Genomic DNA, 14,888 nt, shown 5'->3' on the forward strand with positions numbered 1-14,888 from the left:
CGCACCCTTGTGGGGCCCCAGTGTTGAGGATCAGCGGGGAGGAGATGTTGTTGCCTACCCTCACCACCTGGGGGCGGCCCGTCAGGAAGTCCAGTACCCAGTTGCACAGGGCGGGGTCGAGACCCAGGGTCTCGAGCTTGATGACGAGCTTGGAGGGTACTATGGTGTTGAATGCCGAGCTGTAGTCGATGAACAGCATTCTCACATAGGTATTCCTCTTGTCCAGATGGGTTAGGGCAGTGTGCAGTGTGGTTGAGATTGCATCGTCTGTGGACCTATTTGGGCGGTAAGCAAATTGGAGTGGGTCTAGGGTGTCAGGTAGGGTGGAGGTGATATGGTCCTTGACTAGTCTCTCAAAGCACTTCATGATGACGGATGTGAGTGCTACGGGGCGGTAGTCGTTTAGCTCAGTTACCTTAGCTTTCTTGGGAACAGGAACAATGGTGGCCCTCTTGAAGCATGTGGGAACAGCAGACTGGTATAGGGATTGATTGAATATGTCCGTAAACACACCGGCCAGCTGGTCTGCGCATGCTCTGAGGGCGCGGCTGGGGATGCCGTCTGGGCCTGCAGCCTTGCGAGGGTTAACACGTTTAAATGTCTTACTCACCTCGGCTGCAGTGAAGGAGAGACCGCATGTTTTCGTTGCAGGCCGTGTCAGTGGCACTGTATTGTCCTCAAAGCGGGCAAAAAAGTTATTTAGTCTGCCTGGGAGCAAGACATCCTGGTCCGTGACTGGGCTGGATTTCTTCCTGTAGTCCGTGATTGACTGTAGACCCTGCCACATGCCTCGTGTCTGAGCCGTTGAATTGAGATTCTACTTTGTCTCTGTACTGGCGCTTAGCTTGTTTGATAGCCTTGCGGAGGGAATAGCTGCACTGTTTGTTTTCGGTCATGTTACCAGACACCTTGCCCTGATTAAAAGCAGTGGTTCGCGCTTACAGTTTCACACGAATGCTGCCATCAATCCACGGTTTCTGGTTAGGGAATGTTTTAATCGTTGCTATGGGAACGACATCTTCAACGCACGTTCTAATGAACTCGCACACCGAATCAGCGTATTCGTCAATGTTGTTATCTGACGCAATACGAAACATCTCCCAGTCCACGTGATGGAAGCAGTCTTGGAGTGTGGAGTCAGCTTGGTCGGACCAGCGTTGGACAGACCTCAGCGTGGGAGCCTCTTGTTTTAGTTTCTGTCTGTAGGCAGGGATCAACAAAATGGAATTCTCTTGGTATTGTGTTTAGTGTTCTTAGTGCCGTGTGTTTTTGTTCGCCTAAATAAAAGGCTCCCTTTGGCTCCCCAAATTCTGCTCTCCTGCGCCTGACTTCCTTACAGCCAGTTACGCATACCTAACAGAGACCCATTAGGCGGCACACAATTGGCCCAGCATCGTCCAGGTTAGGGGAGGATTGATCTCTGCCTGTGTGGTTCCCACAGTGAAGCATGGAGGAGGAGGTGTGGTGGTGCTTTTCTGGTGACACTGTCTGATTTATTTAGAATTCAAAGCACACTTAACCAGCATAGCTACCACAGCATTCTGCAGCGATACGCCATCCCATCTGGTTTGTGCTTAGTGGGACTATCATTTGTTTTTCAACAGGACAGTGACCCAACACAGCTCCTTGGCATTTTTTCTACAAGCCTCACGAGGAATGCTTTTCCAACAGTCTTGAAAGAGTTCCCACATATGCTGAGCACTTGTTGGCTGCTTTTTCTTCACTCTGCGGTCCAACTCCTCACAAACCATCTCAATTGGGTTGAGGTTGGGTGATTATGGAGGCCAGGTCATCTGATGCAGAACTCCATCACTCTCCTTGGTCAAATAGCCCTGACACAGCCTAGAGGTGTGTTTTGGGTCATTGTCCTGTTGAAAAACAAATGATAGTCCCACTAAACGCAAACCAGATGGGATGAGTAGGTGTTTCCAAACTTTTGACTGGTACTGTAAATATAATTTATAAGTCCAAAAATGTATGTATCAACTACAGCTTGCCCCTTTAAGTCTATCAAAAGTGTACGAGTTTGAGCATGTGTACATTAAGCCTATGTACGCAAGCGGTACCGGTGCGCCAAGTCTAGGTTCAAAAGGCTTCTGAGCAGCTTCCACCCCCAAGCCATGACACTGCTGAACAGCTAATCAAATGGCCACCCGGACTATTTGCGTTGACCCCCCCCCCCCCTTTTTTTACGCTGCTGCTACTCACTGTTTATTATATAGTATCTATGCATGGTCACTTTACCCCTACCTACATGTACATATTACCTCAACTACCTCGACTAACCTGTACCTCCGCACATTGACTCGGTACCGGTACCCCCTGTATATAGTCTCATTATGTTTTTTTTTATTGTTGCTCTTTTATTATTTTTTTATTTTATTTAGTAAATCTTTTTTTCTTAACTTAAAACTGCTTTGTTGGTTACAATTAAAATTTCCCATTACCTAACATAATCGTTTGTGGTGCTTTCGCTGTAAAGCCTATTTGAAATTGGACACTGTGGTGGGATTAACATGAAGGGTATCTTTAAAATGGTGTGGAATACTTGTATGTCTGAGGAATTTTTATTATGCCAACGTACTTGAAGAACAGAGTGATCTACAGTATATCAGGCAGCAGGAAAGTACACCTCTCCCTCCCCGTCGCTCTGCCTGGGGACTCCATGGACAAGTACATGCTGGCTAAGCTATAAACAGACACCTCAGTTCAGTACACATTGTCTAAGCTATAGACAGATACCTTGGTTCAGTCAAATCTGGGCATCTACTCAATGAAAAATATCCAAGTAAGAAGACATATGATCATAAAACATGTCTTGTCTACAAGAGGGCATATTCGCACAACCAATGAATTAGAGCCATTATAAAAAGGAATCAGACGCATCTAGGCTACCATCTAGTGTCATTTTGGATCAGATATGGATGTCACATAGCTGACGACAACCTATCCTTGGATGCCCTCATCACGATGGCCATCCGTCTGGATAACCTGCTTCGGGAGCGTCAGTACCCCCATCGCCTCTCTCCCTCCTCCGTTGATCAGTCTGAACCCATGGGCTACGCGCATCTCCGCGGCTCAACGATTCAGTCATAGACAGCTGGGCCTCTGTCCTCGCGGACAGGAGGGGCACCAGCTTCAACGGCGTCTGGTACATTCTAACTTGGGGTCCACGTGAGCAGAGGGACAGCCACGTGATTATCCGTCTCCTGGGTTAAGCGTGAGTATTCTATCATCATCACTTTCCGACTAACCTTTCCCAGTAACGATTTCACTGGCTGGCTGACCTTCATGTTTTGTTTCTACAGCTCTAGTGGACTCCAATGCCGCAGGTGAATCTTATTGACCAGGCCCTCGTCTCCTCCCTTAACATCACCAGATACCCACTCTCCTCCCCTTGTCCTGTTCAAGCTCTGGATAGTCAAGCACTAGGATCCAGGACAATAACACACATCACAGCACCACTCACCCTCACCTTGGAATCCATGATTAAAGAAAGCCTTCCCTTCCTCATCATCAGTGCACCCGTACACAAGATCATCCTCGGCCTCCCATGGCTTCAACGTCATAACCCCACCCATAACCCAGAAGAGGTATGGAGCGGACTATAGCGCACAGTCCCCCCCCCCATGATGCTCCAGTGTTCACAATCCTGGTAATCCGTCTGGCCCTGCTGGCTTTGTCAACGTCTTGCTCACATCGGCTACCGAGAGCGTTATCACCCAGTCGTCCAGAACAGCTGGTGCTCTCGTGCATGCTTCAGTGTTGCTTGCCTTGAAGTGAGGATAAAAGGCATTTAGCTCGTCTGGTAGGCTCGCATCACTGTGCAGCTCGCGCCTGGGATTCCCTTTGCTGTTCAGCAACGCTCCCCATCCAACCTGACATAACTTGAGAGGATCTGCAGAGAAGACTAGGGGAAACTCCCCAAATATAGGTTTGCCAAACTTGTAGCGTCCAACCAAAGAAGACTCAAGGCTGTAATAACTGCCAAAGGTGCTTCAACAAAGTACTGAGTCTAAATTGTAATGTAAAAGGGATATTTCTGTTTTAAATGTTTAATAGATTCGCAAAAAATTCTAAAAACCTGTATTTGCTTTGTCATTATGGGGTATTGTGTGTAGATTGATGAGAAAAATGTTTACATTTGAGAAGAAGGCTGTAACGTATCAAAATGTGGAAAAAGTCAAGATTTCTGAATACTTTCCGAACAAACTGTATAACTCTACCAGTGAATGTAATGCATGTACAGTAGTATTGGCTAGGGCACATAATAATACAACACTGTCTACTGTAACACTTGTCTTTCTGTCTTCTAACAAATTGATTGATTAATGTTTACCAACCCCAATATGGTTTTACACCATTACAAAATGTTGTGAACATAACTTTATTATCAAATGAGGCAGACGGTCCTCTTATTTTCAGATTATGGACAGGTTTTCATCCGGCCTAATCAGTTGGTCTGTGACTGAGATCTCCTAACCCCTTTTCCACAACCTTACTGAACGGGTTAAACAGGAGTGTTGCCTGTGAAGGTAGACCACTCCTTGCCTGGCAATAGTTGACTTGCGCACAAAATACTACATTCATAAAGATCAGAAAACAACATTTTCACACCACACCTTCAACTTTGTTTATGAGGGGTGAGTAGTAGCCTACTAGAAATGTACATGTTTAAAAATGTGTTGGATGTACAAGAATTACACACTAACACATTTTATTGTGATGCGTTTGAATTGTAATCAGATTGTAACATGTTAAAATAGCTTTCACAACACATGCACAAGCAATCTTGGAGTAAATTTAGTTTAGTATAGTTTTTTTAAAATTACTACAGTTAAAATGTATCGGAAACAGGTTGCAAACGGAATGTGTGATTTTTCAGGTAGGGTAAAGTCCAATAAGCCCTTAAGGTGTGCCTCCTGTAGAAAACTGGGACAAAAGAAACTGGACTGACATTGAGCATTTGTGGGCCACAAAGAGTCGAAGAAAAACAGACATTTCAACCTGAAGTAAGTGAACTAGTTTTAATATCTTGTTGAAAAGAAGAAGATAAGGAAGTGCTGCTATAATACAGTAGATCTTTGTAAATAGAAGGTGTCTTTGGTTAATTGGTCGTCTAATAACATACTTCATATATTTAAAACGCTTTTATTGTTACAGCTTGTTAAATGGAACAAACATTTAAAAACTGCTTGCGTGGGAAAAAAACATGAACTGAATATGCTTTAACAATGAATTTAAATAGCATTTAAATTTTATTAAGAGTACCTTGGTCATCCTTGTTTTGTTTTTTAAAGTCTTAATAACTGTCAAATACTCCAAATATATGTGTTATCTATTGCATGGGCATATAATTGCACTACCTTACTGATTGTTTCCCTAGTAGACAACCAGTGAAGAGGCAGATGACTTCGTGTTGAGGTGTGACCTTTCCTGAGAGCAAAATGGAGTCGTCTGATCACAGTAAGTTAGACTTGGATATGGTGAGACTATACAGAACTATACTAATACACTTCTATAGCTACAGTCAATCCTGAGGTTATATGTAGTTTATAACAGAGTTTCGGGAAGAGAGCTTTAAGCTTCCCTGCAAACAATAATGAGTCGTTAGGACGTCCCCGGGACATCACAAAATGGTTTCCTAAAGTCATCAGGACGTTGTGTCATGGTCTCCTAGAAGATTTGTAGGACTTTCTTGGAGTGTTGTTTCATGGTCCCCTGGAGGTTTTGTCTAGTTCCCACTTTGTCCCTGGGACATCCTCTGGGAAGTTTTTAGGACGTTCTTGGGATGTTGTGTCATGGTTGGGACATTGTGTCATCGTCCCCTGGACCCAAGAAGGTCCTGAAACCAGGAATTACACAAAGGTCCCAGAGAGAATGTTCCCTTGGGACAATCACGTGACGACTTCAGGACTAGTTAAAGGAAAGTCATGAGAACGTCGTAAATAGGTCCTGACATAGACCTCAGTGACGTCCTGGGAGCGTATACATCCTAGGGCCAGCTAAACTTTGGTTCACTACCAGAGGCTGCCCCCACCAGCAGGAGGCCCAGCACAACCTCGGGGGGTTGGCCCTGCCAGCAGGTTAAGTCCAACCCCGATCCACAACTATCACCCACGCCAAAACCCTCAAATACCAAACTCTACCAACTGCTAGCAGCAAAACTTGTGTATTGTGTGTAGTCTGCTGTTTATTATACCATACCACTTGATTGTGTTTATTGTGTCTCCTAACTGTGACATGTCAAAGTAGTAAAAAGTAGTAGCCTACAGTACCATCTTATGATGCTGCAGTCTTCCCTAATCGTTTTTTTTGCAAGGGACATGCATGTAACCTACTCATGTAACCAAGATGATAATCAAACAAGATGACATGTGCCATTTATAACCTTTTTAACAGGCAGTTCAACCTGGTGGTTATTTTTAACCCATTTCAAATTAAATGACACATGTACATTTTACTTGGCATATTTTATCATCTCAACCAATGCCATTTAGTAAAATTATCATTGTTTTCATCTTCAGACGCCCATATTTTTTTAAACACACATTCTAAGATGATTGAACAAAGCCAAACTTCGTTTACTAATTGTGTATACAATGGGAAATTGCAAGTTTATAAAATGTTGTTGACCTCTAAAACATAATTTAAGAATGATTAAATTAATAATAAGTTATATTTTTTAAGTACTCTTGAAAAATATGCTCTACCGGGCAGTTGAGTTGCCCATTAAAGGAATGCTATTAAGTCAAAGCTAGTGATAATGGACTATGGAGAAATATTATGGGATTTTTTTGTCTGTGCAAATACAAAAATCCTTTCAAATCCATATAATTAGTTACTGTCTGTCTGTTATCTTCAATGTGTTTCACAATATCATTCAGTACATGTAATTGTACTCCTATTCTAAGCATATGAAAAGCATTCACACAAATTAAAGGATGAATAATCTGTATATTCTTGATAATAATGAAGTTTAACCTGTGCCCTCCATAGATGCTGAGTTGGTGGATGAACACAGGTCCCAGCTCATTCAGAGGGTCACCATGGTGATGCCTATAGCTGATGAGCTGCTCGCTGAAGGCATGATTCATAAAGAGATGTACTCCAACATCAGCGCTGCCAGAACTGATGAGGACAAAATGAGGGAGCTCTTTAAAAGCACTCCACTCTGGAGGAAACAAAGTGAAATCTGCCTTTCTCTCCACACTGAGGGAGAATGAACCTAATCTGGTCCAGGATTTGGGTGAGTGAAGATGTACACAGACATGTAATCTAGAGTGAAACTGACTGTTGTGTTTGAACATTTCCAATTGATTATTAGGTTGTAGTCAGAGTCTGCCATAACAATATCTTGTGTGAAAACTTGTACTGTAATAACACTTTAATGTGAGGTATTTATTCATTATTTGTATAATTTACATAGAATTCCACATCAAACAAGGAGATCAACAAGGTAAGTCATGTCTTTTCCACCTATTTAAATATCAACATTAATACGATTCAAATAATATGATTTAAACAGTGTTTGTTTTCAACAGAAACATTTGTACAATTATGAATTTACTTTCTGTTATCGTATCAACATGTAGCGAACAAAAGCACAGCAACCCTAAAGTACAAGGAATTCATCAGAGGTGAATATGCCACAGTGCAGGAGTACAACTCTCTCCCTGGTGAACATGTGAAGCTAGATGATCGCTACACTGAGCCCCTGATCATCCAGAAACACCGTCAGCAGAGAGAGAGAGAGGAGGAGATCCGCTCCAGAGGACAGAACTTTCATCACGTCATGGGCCAGAGGGACAGCGAGGCCTACAAGAGTACCAAAGTGGAGAGGCTGTTTGATCCAGACGAGCACGGAGACATTCAGAGAACAGTGATACTGCAGGGCCACTCTGGAACTGGCAAGTCATTTACCAGTCAGAAGATCATGTCTGACTGGGCCTTTGGAAGACTTTACGAAGACCGATATGACTTTGTTTTTCACCTGAGGTGCAAAGAACTGAACCAGGCCACTGGGAGAAAAAGTCTGATGGATCTGCTTAACTACGATCAGAGTTCATCATCAATGATCAAGCAGGTCCTTCACCAGTCTCCTGAGAGGGTTCTCTTCCTGGTAGACGGCTTTGATGAGCTCAAATTCTCACTTGATGTACCTAAAGACTCCCTTCCCAGGGACCCGTGGACACAATGCTCCCCCGAAGTGACACTGAGTGGCCTGATATGGAAACATATCTTACCCGAGTCCTTCCTGCTTGTCACCACCAGGTCCACAGCATTGGACAAACTGAATGGATTGGTCAAACATCCAGTGAGATACGCTGAGATATTGGGCTTTTCTGAGAAAGGTGTTAAGGTCTACTTTGAGAAGTTCTTCAAACAGAAGCAACACTCACATCAAGCCTATGACTTTGTGAGGAAAAATGAAACCCTTTTCACCGCATGTTTCATTCCAGTCATCTGCTGGATCATTTGCACAGTTTATAGGGAGCAGTTTGATGAAGGCACAGAGATGATACAATCGCTGGAGACCACCACCTCCATCTTTGTTGAATTTGTTGCCACGCTGTTGAAGCACCACTGTCAGGATTTGGGTCAGTCAGCTCTTACTATCCTCCAAGGACTAGGCAAGCTGGCAGAAAAGGGAATGGAAGAGCAGCAAGTCTTATTTGACCATGATAGTGTGTCACAGACAGTGTCAGATCCTTCCAAAGTCCCCTTCTTGTGTAAGTTTCTCCAAAAGAAAAGAGTAAGTCAGACCACTATGTACAGCTTCATGCACCTCAGCTTCCAGGAGTTTTTCACAGCCCTCTCATACATGTCACTGGGTGATGAGGATGCTCAGGGGAAAGTTAGAGAGCTACTTTCCAAGGTTCGACGTGGAAAAGAAAACAGTCACCTGCTACCCATAGTTCAATTTCTCTTCGGCATCGCAAACAAGGAAGTGGGAAAACGGCTCGAGGATAAAAAATACATCTCTTGTTCTCAAGGAATCTGGACCCAGCTCAAACATTTTATTCTGGAAGTCATTGAAAAAGGAAAGGAGGATCAAATCGTTAGACGTACAATGCAGCTTTTCACATTTCATTGTCTATATGAGCTCCATGCAGATGATTTTGTTAAAGAAGCCATGAAAACATACACAGATATTCATCTGACCGGGACTCCCATGACAAACACAGACTGTTGGGTGTTGAGGTATTGTCTTCAGCATTGCAAGTCTATTGAAAGTCTTGGTCTGAGTGGGTGCAATTTAACTGCAGAGAACATGAAAATGCTTTCACCAGGGTTGAGAAAATGTAAAGATCTTGTGTGAGTATTATTGCATTTTCCTTTCTCACTTAATAATAATAATAATGTAAACTGATTTATGCTCAGTATAATGTTTATCTTGGAACCTCATAATGTTTAGTTTGGACATGGATATTTATTCTAATTTAAACTAATTATTTCACACTTCAGTCACTCAACTGGTTGTTTTTGGGACACTGTTTGTAGGTTGCAGGTGGACGACCTAGCCGATGATGATTTAGATGGTCTGTTGACAGCGCTGGGAGAAGGAAAGAGTTTGGAGCTGGAGTAAGAATCACATGATCTTTACTGTAATATCAAACCTTATTCACCATAAACAGTTTTCCAGTTTAATTTACTGCATCTCTACATCAACAACCTCAGACCAATTCATACCAATTATATGAATAATCATTTCTCAATAACTTTTCTACCATCAGTCTACTACTTTGAAACAACATTATTCAAACCACACTAGTCTGTTATTAGTGATGGTTCACACACACCTTCAACAAATATCCTTCATTAAGTTTGATAACCAGATTCATATATGTGTTTGATAAAGAAATATTACATTTACTATTAATGTTTCTATTACTCTGGATGTTTTTAGAGGGAATGTTTCTGTTACCATATGGATGTTTTAGGGACTGTTTTTAAAATAAAATGTGTTTTCTGTGCCTCACTCCCATTTGTCTGTATTTTTCAGTCTGCATAAGACCAACTTCTCTGATGAGAAAGTACAGGACTTGCTCGTTTGTCTCACTAAACACAAAACCAGAAAAGTTAAAATTGGAGTGAAGTCCATCACCAGCAATACAGCTGACAAATTCATGTCCCTCATCAATAAGGCACATGGAGTCTTGGAAAGCATAGAGTAAGTCTAAGATCTTTCATTCATTTAAATGATATATTGTATGATATATTATCAGTTGACTGGGAGTTACATTAAAATGGAAAAGACTGCATCTGAGCAGGCAGTATAATGTCTTATGAAATAAAGTGTTATAATGCCCTATATGAAATGCTCATTGAGAATCAAGGGGGGTTCCACCGTCATGTTTGGTGTGCAAGACAGAGTAACGTGCATTCCAGGAAGCACAGGGGAATTAGAATGTACCCCTTGATGAGCACATATAGTGCACTATTTCCTATTGAGAGTTTCCTATAAGGCATTATAAAACTGCTTCATAAGACATTATACAGCCTTGATCATAATGCTCTAGGAATGTGGTCATTCTTCGAAAGTGTATGTACACCAATGGAAAAATGTGCATATGACTTACAAGCTTCACTTACTATTACTGATATGTGATTGTCGCAAAATCTATTAGCTGTAAGTCGCTCTGGATAAGAGCTTCTGCCAAATGGCTCAAATGTAAATAGAGTGTAGTCATAGATGTCTGTAAGCAGTTGTTAGCAACTACTGTATGTCATACATCACAATGCTTTATGCATTGATCATAAGGCATTATAAATGTGCTTAATGCATTATGAGGATATTAATGGAGATTATTTATGGGAAGTGTTACCAAAATTGAACAATACATCATTTCCACAATAATACTGTATATTATGACTTATCACTGTTTCCTCAGGCTTCATAGTTGTGGGAATGTTGCTTTGAGTGGCCAGCTACAGAAAGATGGCGTGAGGTGAGTATCTTTTAATATTAATTGAAAGTAATCTCGGTTAAAATCTTGCATTATTTGGTCAGATGCTTGATAGTCTGTCCACAAGAGACTAGTTAGAAATGTGTATTTGAATGATGTTGCATGCTATAGTTGTGAGATGAAATAAGATGAACAGTTGCAAAGATGTTTTTCGATGAGGTTAGTTATATTTATTTGATGAGTGGATAAATAAATGTTTTTGCTTGTGAAAGTAGTATTTTAGTTTATTAAGGTTGATTACTTCTTGTTGGTTAAGTTATTCATTTAATAATTTAAAAAATATATATTCTGTGAAGAACTCCCCAAACTCATCTTAGGTTGAAAATGTCAGAACTACGAATGATCTGTGTCTCCATCCGAGCATCTGGCTACAGTTTGACAAGACAGCACCAACACATCTGGGACCAGACTGTCTGGTGTAGAGTAAGTATCATTTCACATCTCTAATACCATGAATCACACGTTAAACGGTGGATATCTGAAAGTATTGTACATGTAATGAAGGTGGTTTAGTGAGGTACATTCAAGTGATGAGTCTGGGACCTGACTACTTGCTTTGTCTCCCCATGCTAATGCCTAGGCTTTAGCTCACCGTGCTAACCCAGTCTTGTGACGCACGGGAGACCCAGCTTCGAACCAGTATAAAGATACACAGCTGTGATTTACCAATACTCTTTGGCCTACTCTTTGGCCTACTCGTTGCACTCAAGTTTAACTAAAGAAGTGATACTGTATCACAAATAAATGACAGTTTAACTTCCTCCTATGAGTAATGTGTAGAAGTAAGGTGTAGCAGTGAAGAGCGTTGGACCAGTGATCGAAAGATGGCTGGTTTGAATCCGCGGTGAAAAAGTGAATTGCTCCTGTAAGTTTCTCTGGATACGAGTATCTGCTAAATAACAAAGTAAATAAATATATTTATTCGTTCCTGATGACAGGTTGACTGTGTGCCGTGTGGCTGACCTATCAGACACTGACGTGGATGACCTGCTTGCAATCATCCTCCCTGTAGACAAATTAAGGTGAGGGAGTCTTAGTGCTATACTTCCTAACTTAGCAAATCTCAAATACCTAATATTGAACCTTTCACTGATGAATTGCATCACATATCCTTTAAAAAGCCTTGATATGTGACTTGCTGCCATATAGTAATTAACTTTGCTCAACATACTGTAGCCAAACAGTGAATAAACATTAATTGGAATTCAATCATGTGTACAGGATTAAAATAATGTTGTATTTGTATTGTATTTCAGGTTTACTATTGAACACAACGATTTAAATGATTGCGATAGTTGGAGTGAAGTTCTACAGTTCCAGTCAGCAGTCAGATGCATTGAATTAACCCTATCTGGCAATCCTGTATTTGACTTGAGAAGCTTCTTTCAGCTATTTCCCACTCAACAGTAAGGACTACTGGCTTCTATAAAATATCCACAGTACATTCATGTATTGTATAGTCTGATACACACAAATACAAACATACTGCATGTCAAATATTTTCTTTATCATGATTTCATTACTGCCTGTTTGGTGTATTTCTGTCATTTGAATGACCTCTACCAGTCCAGAGTGGGATGAGCATGTTGATGAACTGATCTCGCTGCTTCACCATGACACCTCTCTGGAGGAAATAACTCTGATGGTGAGCAGCATGACAGAGAGGTGTGCTACCAGTGTAGTCCGTCTCAGCCAGGCCTGTCCAAACCTAACGACGATATCGTGAGTACCACATACTATAATACCAGTCTGTGTTCACATCCTTGTTTCAGTGTTACTGATCCACTCATGACTCTTCTATTCTCTTTCTCAGTGTTAATGTAATCGGTTTCTTATTGGAGGAAGGAATAGAATGCTTACGTGAATCAAAGACGCTCCCAGACTGCACGTTAGTCGTCACAGGGTAAGCATGCACTTCCTGTATATTATATCGGTTATCTGAGGTTTAAATTAACCAATTAACCAATTTAATCAGCTGAAGTCAATCACAAAGTGGGAAACTCATAATTGGTGTAAATCATCTCTTACCTCTGCAGGCGGAGATGCAGGAAGGCTACTGTCCAGTGTACTGACAGGAAGGACTGGATGCTCAGTTGTAATGAATTTGTTCAGTGCACTTTAGAAGGAGAAACATTCTCAGAGACAGATTGTGACGATTGTCCATGTTGTAATATTCTATAGTGACCATGACAAAAGCCCTGTTTATACCTGGAGCTAACATCCTGTGTCCTGATCTTCTCCACATTCTGATTGTGTCCACATTTTCAGAAACTTGTCTACACATAGATAGTATGTGTCTCATATCTATCTGTCCACAGCATTGTGACAAGATATCTGGTCCCTCACTGTAATGCAAATTATTTCACAGATAGTCTTTCAAAATAACATTTCAAAATATTATTTTAAGACACATATTGATGGCATAAGTCAGTGGTGAAAGAAATTATTTAAAATTGATTTATTTCGTTTGGAATTTGAAATCGTTTCCCTGTCCAGATCCGTCTACACTTGTAAGATATCCAGACACACTGTGTGCCTGACTACTCTGATCACAATCAGGTCACAAATAGTCTCCACCTGTCTAACAATGTGGGCACAATCAGAATGTAGACAATGTCAGGACAAAGGAAACATTTTAGAACCAGGTATAAACTGGGCTTCAGAGGGTGGATGGATGACTCTGTATGGACAAAAGGTGCATTTCTCTGCCCAGGCAGGGGAGACTGGTGTTGGTTGTCACAGTACTAATTAATTACTCCCAATTTAAATGGCGTCGGTACGGCAACTCCGCAAGGCGCTTCAAAGGGCGATATGCTCAGCCGAACAAACTTCTGGATGCACACTGTCTGCCCTCCAAGACACCTACAACTCCAGGTGTCGCAGGAAGTTCATGAAGATCAGCCACCCGAGCCCCATTCCCTGTTCTCCCAGCTTCAATCACACAGACGCGGGCAGTGCAGGAGCATCATGGCAAAAACTGTCCAAAAGACTGGCCAAGAGCTTTACCCCCAGACCATCAGTCGGTTGTATAGCCCCCTCAAAGCTCTTCACCCTGCCCCCCACCCCCACCCACCCCCCTCAATGGACATTCATCACTGCTAAAGTTGATATCAAGTATAGTAATATTTTTATTCCTACTGTACCATGCAATCACACCTACAACCCAGTAAATATTACTATTAAACAATCTGAAATGGTTAACATTGTCAATTCATGTCAGCGTGGAATGTAGGGTTGGTTGTCGCAATCCAATTGCCTGACGACACACCCTAAATTTAATTCCGCTGCTCTATCATTTGATACATTCAGTCTGAATCTACCATCCTAGAAGTCATTCGTGTGACTTCAAAATGAGAGCCGTTGTACAAAACAAATTCAACAGTGATTGGATTGTCTCTAATAAATCTAACCAATCAGAGTATCGAAGTTGATGACATCACCATCTCTGGCCAAACCCATTGGTTTCTGGGACCAATCAGAACAGTCAGTTCGGCTGGAGCTAAGTAGTTGTGTAGCCAGGTAAACGATCAAACCCATTGTAACATATTGTTGTGGGACATTGCGACTGCACTGTTGGAGGTAAGAACACAAGCATTTCACTACACCCGCAATAACCACATAATGTGTATGTGGCCAATACGATTTGATGCCACTCTCTCACACACCTGTACAAATGCATGCATAGACACACACACACACTGTACAAACACACGCACACACGTGCTTACTCAAAATGTCATATGTTATTCGAGGCATAAAATGCTGAAATTTGTTAGAAATATCCTTGATCAAAGAACGGCATTCTAAGACTGTGTATACTATATTGCTTCATTTCCCGATATAAAATAAATTAACTACAAGCAAACATGGTGCCAACCAAACCCATACTGTGTGACAACCAACCCTGGGAAGGGACTG

The 14,888-nt window shown here is 41.6% G+C and overlaps 1 pseudogene; it reads left to right on the forward strand.

Annotated features, from left to right (window-relative positions):
* The first annotated feature begins 5,430 nt into the window (after nt 1-5,430).
* Nucleotides 5,431-13,301, forward strand: LOC139386787 (NACHT, LRR and PYD domains-containing protein 1 homolog; annotated as a pseudogene).
* The last annotated feature ends 1,587 nt before the right edge of the window (nt 13,302-14,888 follow it).

The sequence above is a fragment of the Oncorhynchus clarkii genome, chromosome 28, assembly GCF_045791955.1.
Source record: "Oncorhynchus clarkii lewisi isolate Uvic-CL-2024 chromosome 28, UVic_Ocla_1.0, whole genome shotgun sequence".
NCBI lineage: Eukaryota > Metazoa > Chordata > Actinopteri > Salmoniformes > Salmonidae > Oncorhynchus > Oncorhynchus clarkii.